Below are 14983 nucleotides of genomic sequence, written 5' to 3'. Positions count from 1 at the left end.
TTATTTTAACACGCTAAACAAAGTCTGTTAGATTGAGTCTCAAAATTTTAGAACTGTTTCATATATACAATTACCTTTGATTACTCTCGACGATTCATGAACAATTATATGTATGTATATATATATGTACAAGTAAAAACGACTTTCCTACAGTAAAACCCTATTTGCTACAGTAAAATACTATTTGCTACAGTAAAACACTATTTGCTACAGTGAAACCGTATTTTGCTACAGTGCTACAGTGAAAACGACTTTGCTACAGTGATTTGCTACAGTGAACACTATTTGCTACAGTAAACACTATTTGTTGCTGTAAAACACTATGAGCCTAGGTCTGCTGGTACTGAGAGATCACAAGCTGGTACTGATTCTACTGATATTGATCAGCAACCTTCTGTTGCTGCTCACTCATCTGAACCAGCTGATGATCAAGATGCTGTGTGTTCTACAACCAGCTATTTGATGAACCAGCATCCGATTGAGCAGATTATTTGCTACAGTAACACTATTTGATGTCGACGAACTACCAAACAAAAACAGAAAAGGCGGCCATGCGATCGCATGGCAAAAACACTGAAAACTCATGCGATCGCATGAGCTACAGTAAACGGAAAAGTAATATAAATACGCCTGTTTTGCTCGACGAATTATCACATATTTTTTCTTCAGTAATAAAAATTTATATTTAAATTATAATTATAATTTTAAATTTAAGTTTAATAATAATAAAGTATATTCGAGGGTGTTTTAATTCGGGTTTTAAACCACTTTAAGCTAAGGAAATATTGGGTATTGTTCGGGGTATTGTTCTTGAATCCAAGGCCAACCATACAGTCGTCTACCATCATTACGTCTACGCAATTTGCCTACAATATTGAGTCTCAATATTGAACTGTGAGTTTATAGTCTCCCTTTTTAAATACTTTAAATATTTTTGGGCTGAGAATATATGCAATTTATTTTAAACGCGATAAGACACAAGTACATACTAAATTCTACACTGAGTTAAACCGAAAATCCCTTAGCTTTGGTAACTAGTAGCTGCCAGTACATAGGATATGGACTGGTGGGCGCGAATAATTGTATATGGATCCATAGGGCTTGACATCCCCGTCCGAGCTAGAGCACTAGCCTTTTAACGGACGTATGTTATTTGAGTTTAAGACACGTTGGTTTGCGTGTATTAAAACGAATGGGGTAATTATCACTATAGCGTTAAGTTTAGTTACCAGGGTGCTCTGTTACGTAGAATCTATTGATAAACTTTTGATGAAATCTTGTGGTCTATCTTTATATATGTTTATGACTCGAGCAATTAAACCTATAACTCACCAACATTCGTGTTGACTTTTTAGCATGTTTTATTCTCAGGTCCTTAGAATGCTTCCGCTGTGATGTGCTTGTTGCCTGCATGGAGTCTCTCATGCTTTGTACAAAGTTTATTGCATTCAAAATAAAACTGCGTTGTGTAATAAATAATTGGACTGTGATGTCAACCTGTAAATTAAAGACTTATGTATTTCGGGGTTTTGCTTATACCTAAGCACTCGCCCACATGTTTATAACTTTCTATGTTTAGAAAGTTACTTATTTTAATGAATGCAATATTTTATCAAAACGTATCATATAGAGGTCAAAACCTCACTGTGGAATCAATGATTAACGTGCCGCGTCAATAGCGATTTTGACGGGTCGTTACAAGTAATAAACCCTCCTTCACTACCAGCAAAAGAAACCGGTCCACCATCCACTGTTTTCACATTAGAAAGTAAGGACAAGTTCCCTGTCATGTGCCTGGACGCCCCACTATCAACAATCCATGTACTGCAGCGTGGATTGTAGGCGACCTGCACATTAAAGTAAGAGGATTAGTTAGAAAGGGCAACCCATGCCCTAATGGCAGTGGGTTTCCCGTCAATGCCAACAACTGGCAATTCCACCCATTGTCCCTTGGATCCCGAAGGACCTGCAGGACGTTGAACACCCTTCACCTCAGATTTTGGTCTCCAAACTGTATTTTTAGGCAATGGTTTTCTATAATAATCGTTAGTTTGAAAAACCTTTGAATCAATTACTTTCACATTTGAATTGTGCACAGGAGAAGATGATCTTCTATAAAAAGAACGATTTGGACTGAGATCAATCTTCCTGCGGGGTGTCTGTCTAATGGGTCCACAATCCACAGCCCTGTGTCCCAGCCTCCCACATTTGAAACAGTTAACATTATCAAAATCATTAACGTTAAACAACCTGCGTCTAATCGGTGAAAACTGTCTCCTAGGCTGTTCAGTACGTTGTCTAATCGTAGGGGGTGTCAAAACCTGTTTTTCAACAGTCTGACGCCGACTAGGCGGAACATACTTGGACACTATCTCAGAATTAGAACTCCCACCTTTAGGTGGTTGTTCTACCTTAGGAACACTAACCTGCTGTTTTCCTGAATTATTTTCTTTAACAAACTTAATAGGAGTAGACAAAGTGGTCTTTTTCTTACTCTGTTTGGGCCTTTCTACACTCTTTGTCGGCGTCTTAAGACTCTCACTCCTATTCTCACTGTGTTTTGGATTCTTAAGAATCGTAACTGGCTTAGTCACTGGTACAAATGGTTTGCTATCTTTCTCAGTGTCTATGTCAGTATCAGACTCAGTCTCATAAACAACCTCTGTAGGGTTCTTAGAATCAACAACCTTACTAGCACTAACCACTGGGGTCTCCTTAGGTTTACCATATGGTGGTTCCACCACTGGTTCCTTAAAATTCTCTACGGGCTTATTAACATACTCACCCATAAGAGGTGGTGCAACCTCAGAATATCCCAGACCCTCCCGATTAGAATGATTAAAAGTCTGAGTCACATACGACATCCTCTGCCAGTTATCTATTCTAGCTTTCTCAGACTCATATTTTAACTTAAAAGAATCCTTTTCAGCCTTAAGAGTCTCTATTTGCCCCAAATACATTGTGATCACCTTTTCATCATCTCTAATCGTTGATTTCATGTGACCTATTTGGTTTTCTAGAGACTTAATCACCTCAACATATTCTTTCTGTTTGTTAAGGTAGAAAAGGGCATCTTCATAGTTCTTCTTGTTGGTCTGATTTTCTAAGCTTAGGTTCTTAAGGTCAGTCCTAAGTTTAGGGCAGGTCTCACAAGTAACAGGTATTTCACTTAGCTTAGAAATAACGCATTCAAGTCTTTCAATTTCCTGTTCATAACCAAAACAATAAGCACATTTAGAAATTGAATCAGTACATACCTTATCGTTACTGGAAGTATTAGCCATAAAAGCATAGTTATTCCTTCCATCCTGTGATTCTGCATCTGACTCTGATTCGTACTCCGAACTTGTGCTGTCCGAATAATCAGCTTCATAACCTTCCTTACCCTCACTATTATCTGAACTAACTTGACTTTGAACCGTCACAACTTTCTTATCACCACTCACAAAATCACGGTTGAGCAAATGACCCAACTCTTCTCTGAACCAAGTACCCTCATGACAACTTTTACCTTCTTCTTCATCGGATGGATCAGTAGTAAACTCAATGTCTGACAAATCCTTGGCTTTCCGGAACTTATCATACAGCTGTTCCTTAACCCTCTTTCTGAAACACCATTTCATAAGCTCCTCAGCTCTCTTTAACCTTGCATCACACTTGCACACGTAGCATGTGCAGTTTGGATTATCTTTACCCTTACAACCTGCTCTTCTTCGAACTACTCTTTCTTCCTCAATTTCAGCCGAACTCTTTCCCACAAATACAACATTAGCTTTCTGAGCATCAACTGGAATAGACCAGTCACAAACTTCATCAGGATATATTGTGGAACCAGTTAAGGCTTTAGGTTGAGCAGAACCAGATGATTCCTTCTCAACAATGACGTGTTGGGGAGTCACTGAGATGGTTGTACTAAGAAAAGGATCATGATAACCAGCCTTTGGTGGTCTAGTACAAGTCTTCTTGAAGTGACCAAGTTCATCACAGTTATAACATCTAACCTTCGCCATGTCAAAACCAAACTTAGAATCCCTGTTTAAACTCAAAGATCGTTGACCAGTTCTCTTTAAATACTTCCTTGCACGCCTAACAATGCTACCTATACAGTACAGAATGTCCATCCTCTCTAGCTCATCTTCATCGATCTGATCATAATCTTCATTCTCGAGATGATTGTTAAGAACCTGTCCACTAATCATATCGTTGTAAGAGTTAACAACGATAGCAGCTAAAGCCATGTCCTCCTGAATGGACTCAATAGATCTTTTCCTGATATTGTCAGTTTGAAACATAGGACTCTGAGTCTGAGTCTGAGGTGGAATCTGAGTCTGCTGAGTCGGAACGTCCTCAATCATCTTAATTGTAGAGTTCTGTATTTTGGCATTAAAGTAACCAGATTGTGACTTTGGTGCAGATATCTGATTTGCATTTGCTGTGATGTACGCTGTCTGCAATGGAGCATGACCAGAAGAAGAAGCACTAGATGTGACATTAGCTGCTACAGTACCAAGCCTTTTCCTTTTGGCCTCAACCTGAATATCCTTCTCCATTAACTTTGAAGTAAATGCAGTCAATGTCAAAGGACGTGCAGAAGCAACATATAGGTTTTGGATCTTCTCTACTTCATAATCCCACTTCTCAGGAAGACCAAGTGCCAACACTTTTATTGCCTTATCATCTTTTACCTCAATCCCATAATCCGTCATCTCGGCAACCAATAACCTGTACCTTTCTAAGGTTTGGCTCAAAGTTTCTGTTGGAAGGGCTGCAAACACCTTCCACTCATCCTTCAACACTTTACCTTTAGTTGCTTTATAAGTAGCAGTACCCTCAGTTGCGGACACAATAGCCTGCCAAAGAGTATAGCACGTCTTATAACGGTTCTTAAACTGACCGAAGATTTCCTTAGACAAGGCTTGCGTTAACTGAGCATAACACCGACACTCAAGATTATACCCTTCGCGTTCTGCGGGATCAAAATCATGAGCTTCTTTAGGTTCACCGTCAGCCCCTGATGGCCAAACAAAAGGAGTCTCAATACACTCCCAAAGTCGAGAATCTTGTCCATTAAGGTAAATCACAAACCTAACTTTCCATTCTAAAAAGTCTTTTAAGTTTTCAAGCCTCGGAACTTTATTGTTAGATCCTGATTCACTTTCGCTTAATAATAGTCTTTGAATTCCGGGTGCAATAACAAGTGCACTGTATTCGTTTGTTAATTTCTCGTTTGTATCAGACATCATTAACTGATTAAGTGATTAATTATGGATTAATTAAATTATTCTGGATTAAAAGAGGATCGGCCGATGGACTGAGACGATCGGTCGGAGGACTGAGACAATCGGTCGATGGTCTAAGGACGAACGGTCGATGGTCTAGACAAACGGTTCAAGGTTATCACAAACTGTCCTCCGGTTCAACTTAAGACGGTCGGTCGAGTGTGAGTGACTATCGGTCGAAGGTCAAGACACTCGGTCGATGGTCAATGACGACCGGCCGAGGGTAGTTCTTACGTATCTGGGCAGAAAAAAACTAGGGTTTTTGGCCAAAACTCAAATTTTGATTGATTCTAACGTTCTGGACTCAAACAAAACCGATGAAAACTTCACAAAAACACCTTTGAACACAAAAACACTCGAAAACACTGGATTTAAACGTAAAAGTTCCAACCTTTTAATTGAAACCCGTTTTGACACAAACCCTAATCACAAAAATCAAAAATTCGACTCAAATAACGTATGGATCAGCAACACAACGCTCTGATACCACTTTGAAGATGTAATTCGGACCTTAGATCATACGTTGTATCTAGATTAATGGCGGAAACACTAATTAGAATGAGTCGAATACGTATTAGACTAACGGGATCAAATTAACCAATGAATAATTGATAGAATTGATGCCTAAGACTGTGTATTCGGTTGGTAAGGGTTTTGGGACGATTAGCAGCAAGTAATACGACGGCTTAAGGGTTTATGGTGTGTAACCTAACACAAAACCACGAAACCCGTATTTATACTAAATACAGTGACCATCGACCGGTGGTCGGGGACCTTCGGCCGATGGTGACAGTCCCTCGACCGATGGTCCCTACCATCGGTCGATGGTCTTGAGCAGCCAACCGACTGCTTGACCTATTCACGACATTATACTAAGCATCATAAACACAAAGTATAAATGTCCACGTACATATATGACTGAAATATCAAGTACATAACAAATAGAACAATAAACGTAATAGAACTCGGGATTTATGCACCAACACATAACATTCCAAAAAATCATCTTACCTCTTACTTTTTATCATCTTTTTATAGACATTCTTCAAAAAATAATGGACAGATGGAGTATATAACAAAGACACAACCTCCAAACCAACTACAACAAATAATACACATGGAAAACGTAAAGACAAAAAAATATATAACACGAACAACTTATTTCATAAGGCTGTGAAATTACTAAACAGGACGATATCTCCAATTAAAATGCTATTTCCCTTTGATGTATAGATTAATATGGTGAGTATTAAGACGCCGTTACTTCAGTTTTAAAGGAAGATATCATGGTGAATATCAAGACATTAACTCATTTGTGGCTGAACAACAGGTGTAGATGGTTCAAGGCTAGCATGGAAGAATGGTGTTAGAACTTAAAAGGCGTCGTGGATACTCTTTAGTTAATCGTTTTTTTTCTTGGTGTAATTTTCCTTAATGTGTTGTTTTAGGCGTTTGATTGTTTAGTTGTTTTGGTGTCAATTTGGGTGTGATTCGCCTATGATGCGCCATTGATGTATTCGGCTTTTGCATTTTGGAGTTATTTATATTAGTTTGCTTTTCAAAAAAGAAAGATAGTTTAATTTGCGAAACTATTATTCGATAACAATGTCTCTATTCCTAAATATACTTTATCTACACTTTAACCAAATTAACCCATATTTGTGTTTTTCTTATAATTTTAGAATTAGGTAATTTTACATGTTTCATCCCATAGATTTTCAGACATTGATGTTTTGCAAGTTACATAATACTTGTGCCCCTAGATTGTCAAGACAATGTCACCGTTTTTCCATATCCCTTTTATACGTACTCATATTAAGTTGATTTAAAGTTATGAACACTCATAATCTAAATGGCTGCAATTTAATACATGTCTTTATTCCGTCTTCCCATTTCAACGCTTAATTATATCATTAAATAAACAAATGGTACACTATTTGATTTGAATGCATATAATTGACCATATCTAAGGATGACAAAGGATCGGATGATGCCACATCCATATTCATATTCATTTAATTTGTGCTCATCCATACACATATCCATTTAATTTCAGTTCATCCGTCAATATCCATATTCGACGGATTAAACGAGTTAATGGATATCCGTCGGATATCAAATGAAATGTTAATATAACAACGAATTTATCAATTTAATTTAATATGGATTATAACACACGTAAAAATTTAGTCTTTATGTTTTTGGTTTGTTACACGTGTTTTGATTGTAAAATGTCGCTGATTGTGATTTTAATTGAGCAAAATACGTTATAATATAAGTAACACCAAACCACAAACATCAATTAATCAATCTAAAAACATCTATCAAAAGGGTCATCACTTAATATAGCTAACACCAAACCTTGATGAGATACTCAAACCACTCGTCACCTTTCCTATGTCTTTATATCAAGAATGAACAAGGTCCAGTGACACACCGAAATACACCATCTTTCAAACCTATCAGCCATTGACACCATCATTGTACTCCAACCTAGCATATCACCATTACGTACTTTACCAAGAATCCAGGGGGAAAAAAGGACAAGTAGTTGTGGCAGCCAATCGAAACCGTAGCCACTTCAAAACCAACATGTTAAAAGCTACAATATATTATAAACCAACAATAAACTATTGCTGCACTAATTATTTACTAATGTTTTGAATACCTCGTTTTTTGTTAAAGCCGAAGACCAAAATAACTCAAAAATATTATTAAAGAAAATAAACTGATAAAAAGACAAATACCAATGCAAGCTAAAGGTTATTCAGATTCCCAGAAGCATTTGTAGCCAGTTGCATTCATAAGAAACATAACTAAGTAAGCTTCAAATTTGATGATCATATAGACGCTCAACAACAATTTCTACCATCTGTGACGCGCGTGGGGCGTCTAAGAGATCTTTCAACATACCTATTTCATGATTCTTATAATACGCATCCTGAAATGTTATTTAATATACATTTGCAAAATACTATATAAAATTTTCGAATGAGTCCCCGTGGAACGCACGGGCTCATAAATCTAGTAATCCTATATAGGATGAATATTTTAGTAATTAAGAACTTGCATGTTTTCAGTAATGAACACTTAGAAGATGTACAAGTGTTGTCTTAAAGATTTCTATATGATCTATATCGTTAAGGTAGTATTAATGCTACTAAAGCCATTAAATGTAAGTTGTGTCTGAATATAACATAACACTCATCATGATATAGGTCCGTTAACTGATACAACGAGAATACATCTAAGGGTAACCTACACAAATAACCCAAACAAGTTTTTTTGACAGTATTCATTCTCGACAAATAACGTATTATTTGGTCCACTTTAACACAAGTGTCTTACTCCACCAAGGAAAGCGAGAACTCTACTATAGGACCTTGATGCAGTACCAGAATTTGGTATATAACATTGAAAAAATTGTTATTATCATCTGATGACGCTTGAAAAGTATCCTCATCAAACTCAAGTTTCAAAAGTTTAGTCTGATTGTACTTCCATTCTTGATATAATATGTATTTTTATAGTAATTTCATATGTTTGATATATTTTGTAAAAATTTCTATATATGTTTTATTATGTACTCTGTATAATGAGTTTGGTATGATACTTTACAAAGTTAATACTAGAATGTTTGTTCATCTCGTGGAGAAAGTGGATAAATCAATTTTTAAACGTGGAATTCGGTTTAACCAAAACCGAACCGAATTCAAATTCGGTTTTGGTTTCGATATCGGTTTTGGTTCAGTTTTCGATTTTAATTTTAAAAATTTCAAAACCGTGGAAATTGAACCGAAATAATCAAAAAACCGAAACGATGAACACCCAAACCAAAGGGGAATTAGCGTTGCGCTAATCCCCCATATTGTTGGTCGACCTAATGGTGTAAAAAGACAATTTTTTTTAAAAAGGTGTATTTTGAACAAATTTTTTTTAAAAAGGTGTATTTTGGCGAATATCCCCTACCAAATACACCATCAGTGTACCTATCATTAAGCATATCACCATTACGTACGTTACTAGTTACTAAGTGAAAAACGGGGACATAGTTATGAGCTTATAGTAAAACCGTAGGCACTACAAAACTAACAGGTTAAAAGGTACCAATGCAATAAAAAAATCAACGAGAATTTTTTTTCCGAGTACTGTACATTAAATTCGCTAGGTTTTGAATACATCAATTTTTGTTGAAGCCAAACACCAAACAAAAAAAAAAAAAAAAAAAAACTCAAAAAATATTAACAAAGAAAATGAACTAATAAAAGGACAAATAACAACGCAACATCATGAGTAGATTATCATAAAAATCCAAATGTTATTCAGGGTCCTAGAGTAATTTGTAACCAATTGTATTCATAAGGATAAAGAACATATTTATAGTACATCATCACCAATCATCGTCCTCGTCCTACTCATCGTCGTCATCATCATCCTCATCATCGTATAGACGCTTAACAACAATTTCAACCACTGGTGATGCTCGTGGAGCGTCTGAGAGAGATTTTAATATATCTAATTCGCGATTCTTATGATCATCATATTGAAATGTTATTTCCACCTTCTTTAGCACAGGTGACTTGGCCAATATAAACTTCACAAACTTCAACTCTGGTATATCTTGGTCTACCTTAAACTCCAATTCCTTTAGATGTTCCAACCTAATATCTGAATTTTCTTCCAGTACAAGGGATTCTATCTTAGATATCTCATCGTCAACATAAATGTAACCCTACATGACGCATCAGTTTACCTTGTGTTAATGTAAATTGTAATCTTATGATAAAATAGACTGAATACAATATCAGAGCTATGTTGTTTACCTGTAGCTTAAGTTTCTCCAAGTTTGGGGAGCTTATGATAAAATGGACAGCAAAAGACAACCCATATTCGCCCATGAAACAACTATCATGTAAATGTACGTGTTTGAGGTGGACCATTGGGGTTGGAAGCTTTGGTAAAACAAACTTGGACTACAGAACAAAATAAATGTTAATAGGTCCAGAGTTTCTGTCTTTAGTGTTAAATCAATTATATAACAAGTTAATATATATTTCACCTTACAGATATTATAGGTCAAAATTGAAATATATAAATGTGCAACCGCTGGTAAACACCCAAATAGCTCACACATGAAACCAAGAGTATATGGAACACGACACACGTATTGAACCTGCAGCAACATACAAATTAAAGTAAGTTAATGACGATCAATATTCTAATATTATAGCTGGAACTTTAAACTTACCAGACCAAAAGTCTTTAGTAATGGACACTTGGATACGAGTTGAACTATTTCTGTAGCGGTCCCTACATCGTCCAGGAATAAACTTGTAAGACAACCAAATCCGTTGATTGTTGGCAGATGGTAAAGATTACACTTTTGAAGGTATAGATCAGTTAACTGATGCAATGCGAACACAGATAAAGGTAACTGATACCGAGAGGTTACATCATCATAAGATAAGTCAGCCTTCATTTGAAGTGTAAATTTCTTGACAGTACTCTTCCTCGATAAATAAGTTATTATTTTGTCGACTTCATCACATTTGTTATCATGATTCAAGGAAAGGGTGAACTCATGTGACGAAACTGAATCCATATCTGACGATTTATTATCACCCAAATTATAACCCTTGGCCTGCTTCGATTGAATCCCACTATCAGCATCTTCGAATCGGAACTTATTTACTTCGATTAGAGACCACGAAATCCGATCCTGGTTAAAACTAAAAACAAGATTATGATTGCTCACCGATTCCGGAAGATCAAAATCGATCCATTTACCTCCGACTTTTATCTCGATACGATTTGAATTATTATGCTGAGACACATTGGGTTGTTGGTCAGACCCAACAACAGAATCCAAGGTTGTAAAACTCGCAACTCGGGGAGAACTCGGCAGGAGGTTTTTGAGGAGTTCTCGGCGACTCGGCGACTCGGGGAGAACTCGGATGTTGACGAAGTTTGACTTTTTACCGATTTTGACTAATTTTTCGAGTAATCCTGAGTTTTGTTTAGAGTTTGACCGAGCGGTGATCGAATTTTAAACATATATATACATATAAACCCAAAAATAACTTTTGTATACATATATATCAAAATATATTATACAGATTTAAGAATAAAATGCAAAAAGAAAAGGCAAAAGAAAAGTAAATCCTATTTCATCATTTTAAATTAAGGTCACCTCACATTCTAATCATAGTGAGTAGCTGAAAAGGCAGAAAGAAAAGTAACTCTTGCCCCAATGTTTTGACCTACGCACATAGTCATACTCAATTTCTATTACTGTAAAAAAACGTTAAATCATTTTCATCAAAAACCCCATTTCATCTCTCCTTCATCATCCTCCTTCACCTTCCTCTTTCCCCATCCTCCTTCACCATCATCCTCATCTTCATCAACCTTTTCATCTTTTAAAAAACAACGAGGTAAGTTCAGTTTTTTTTTCTTCCATTTCATCAATTCGTCACTGTTCGCCGTTGACTGGCCTCTAACCACCGTTGACCGGTGGTTGACCGGCCGTTGACCGAGTTTTAAGCCGAGTTAGAGCTCGAGAACTCGGCCAACTAGTGAAACCGAGAACTCAGCGAGTTCTCGCCGAGTTTTTCCGAGTTTTGCAACACTGACAGAATCTGAGAAGGATTTACCTTCCCGACTAATTGGATTTGACGGGTTTGACGAAGCACGACTCCAAGGAGCATGTGGAAATTCATCATAATCATCGACATTTAGATTGGGAGCACGACCATAAACATCAGCATTCAAGTTAGAAGCACGACCTTTATTCAGTACTCGTTTGGTTACATTTCTTTCTAAAGCTTTATAGGCACGAATCCACCTCCCGTTGACATGTATGTTGTTTAAAACTTTCGTGAAGGAATCGATGTCGGAAATGCCATCGAATCGGACGTACCCGAAGCGTTGGCAACTCGACAATCTCTTCCGAGCAAAGTACACGTCTTTGAGAGCCCCATAATTCTTGAAAACTCTCCGACAATCATCACGAGACCAAGAATCCGGAAAGTTGAAAATCAAAAACGATGTAACACGACTATCACTCGACTTTGTAGGCGAAAAGCCATTTGGCTTCGACATAGGGATTACATCATCTTCGGCCATATCTCATTCAAGCATTTAAACAAACACATTGCGTGCATAACAAAAGCCCCAACAATTCACACACATATATAACACAAAATCGTTCTAATTATACAAATTAAACAAAAAAGATGAAAAATGACGATTGTGAAACTGACCCAAATGAAATTAATTGCTGAAGAGATCTGGTTTCAACGGCATCTGATAGATCTAGTAGAGAGGCGGTGATACAATGACGATATCCGAGCCACCGTCGAGATCAAAGATAGAGATCCAGATGAAGATGAAGATGACGACCGAGATGGTTTTTTGAAAATCAAAGATAGAGAGGAGGTGATACGATCGAGTAATAGATCTACCTGAGTTTTAATCTGTCAGTATAATTATATTTTAGAATAAGGTTTGAAGCCACTTAGAGTTTCAGAGTTAGCACATGAATAGCATTTAATTTCATTATGCTTCTTGATGATTCACATAGAAGCAAAGGGGTTTTATTCTACTCCAACCCTAGTTTTTAAAACCGCCGCTCTTGTTTCCTCCGGCCACCGGCTCTCCGCCGGTGGTCCGGACCTCGATCCTTTCGTTTTCCTCGTTTTCCTTCTTCATTCCTTCTGCATCTTCTGGCGGTTCTTTCCGTCAATCGTTGGCCTCGCTTTCCTTTGAGTTTCCTACAGTCGTTGAATAATTCGAGTAGATCTGGTTTTCTGTGGCGTTTTGTGGTGGAGGTGAGTGGTATTTGGGTGTTGGGGGACTGGTTCTCATCGTTTTTGTGCAGTAGTCGCCGGAGATTTCACTCTTCTCAATACTGCAGTGGTCGCCGGTCTTTGTAAGGTTGGTGCTTTTGCTTCTTTTCCTTTCCTTCACTCTTGTGTTGCTCCCTCTGTCGATTGTTTGCCACCACCACAGTCCACACTAGACCCACTTTGCTGCTGATACTTCTGTTCATGGTCTCAACTTCATAATTTTTTATTAGAGTTAGTAGGTTTCGTGGATGAAGGATTCATACGGGTTGCGTTTTTAAGAGTTTTGAGGTCCCTGTTTCCGTCGATTGTGTCTTTTTGGGTTGCTAGTTGTGTCTTTTCGGGTTGTTTTTCAAGGTTCAGGTGATCTCAGATGTGGCATCATCTTTTCGGGTTCGAGGTTTTGAAGTGGTAGCAGGTGGGGTTCTCTATTTGTGATGTTTTATCTGCCAGATCTGGAGGTTCGTGTGTTGTGGCGGTCAGATCTGATGGTTAGTCGTGTTCATCATGTGACGGTCGTTTATCTATAGTGGTTTGTTTCTTGTAAATTCATTCTGACATATTACATTATCACCTCTCGATGTGATTGCGTGGTTGGATTTTGGCTTGAATTTGTGGGTTTCGAGATGTTGTTCGTGTGCTTCGAGTTCGTGATTGTTGTTTGAGTGCTCCGATTCCATACTCTCTATCGAGTGATTGCCCCTACGTGATTAAGTAATGTGTTTGGTTTGAAGATATCTAGAGATTACCCTTGCTGGTCGGTTCTTCAACATGTCTTGTGGAGTTAAAAATCGTGTTTAGGCCAATTCGAGTTAAAAATCGTGTTTTAGGCTATTTCGTGTTAAAAATCGTGTTTAGGCCAATTCGAGTGATGCTTTAGGTTTGTTGTTTTCGTGTGATGTTCGTCTCGTGTGTGATGTTCGTCTCGTGAATCTATTGTAATTCCTAGCATCTTGCTAGTGTTTAATTATATAATAAAATTTATTGCCTTTCAAAAAAAAAAAAATAACCGGTACAATAGCTGTAAGAGTGTTATACCTATGTACTATCAATTATCTATGCTTAAAAAAATAAATAAACATCACATATGGCTTTTGTGCTGATGAATTCTGCTTTCGTAATACAACATTAAGTAATGAAACGTATTTTCATATGCTTGTACATCGATCAAACGGAGTACTTATAGATCACTAAATAAAATCTCCAAAATTGAATACAAAAAAAAAAAAGAGGAATTAGGTTATTGTTTACAATGAACACAAAAATCACGAGACATATTGTTGTAACGTGTTGAGGATTGTAAAATTTATGAGAAGAAGAAATTACCTAAGGTTGAAATTTGGAAGATGACTGAACCCTAAATTTACGGTCGAGAGGAATATACAGTATCAGCGTAACACCAAAACTATATGTATTTATTTTACATGTTTCATCCCTGAAGACTTATATTTTACGGAGTATTAAAAATACTATAATTTACATAAAAACGCGAGACATTTTCAAAGAGAAAACGACTTCAATCGGGAGATACAAAAAGGGGACGGCACACGACTCATACCTAAGGCTTTGTTTCAGAGTTTGATTTTGGATGGAAAGAAAATGAAGTAAAAAGAAAATTTAGACATTTGATATTCCTGAGTTTTGATTTGAAAAGAAAGAAAAGAAAGAAAAGAAAGTGAAATGTTGAATCAATGCAATTTTCCTTCGTATGCTTCCTTCCAAATTGGAAGGATTCAACTCCCCCCTTCATTCCCGTTTATCTCATTTCATTTACTTCCTTAAATAACTCTGAAACATAGCCTAAACAAGATAAAGTACTTACCTATTATAACTTAGCATCGCCCCACATACCGAGCAAAC

Source organism: Rutidosis leptorrhynchoides, chromosome 5, assembly GCF_046630445.1.
Source record: "Rutidosis leptorrhynchoides isolate AG116_Rl617_1_P2 chromosome 5, CSIRO_AGI_Rlap_v1, whole genome shotgun sequence".
Classification (NCBI taxonomy): domain Eukaryota; kingdom Viridiplantae; phylum Streptophyta; class Magnoliopsida; order Asterales; family Asteraceae; genus Rutidosis; species Rutidosis leptorrhynchoides.
The sequence above is the reverse complement of the archived record's forward strand: the minus strand, read 5'-3'. Positions refer to the sequence as shown.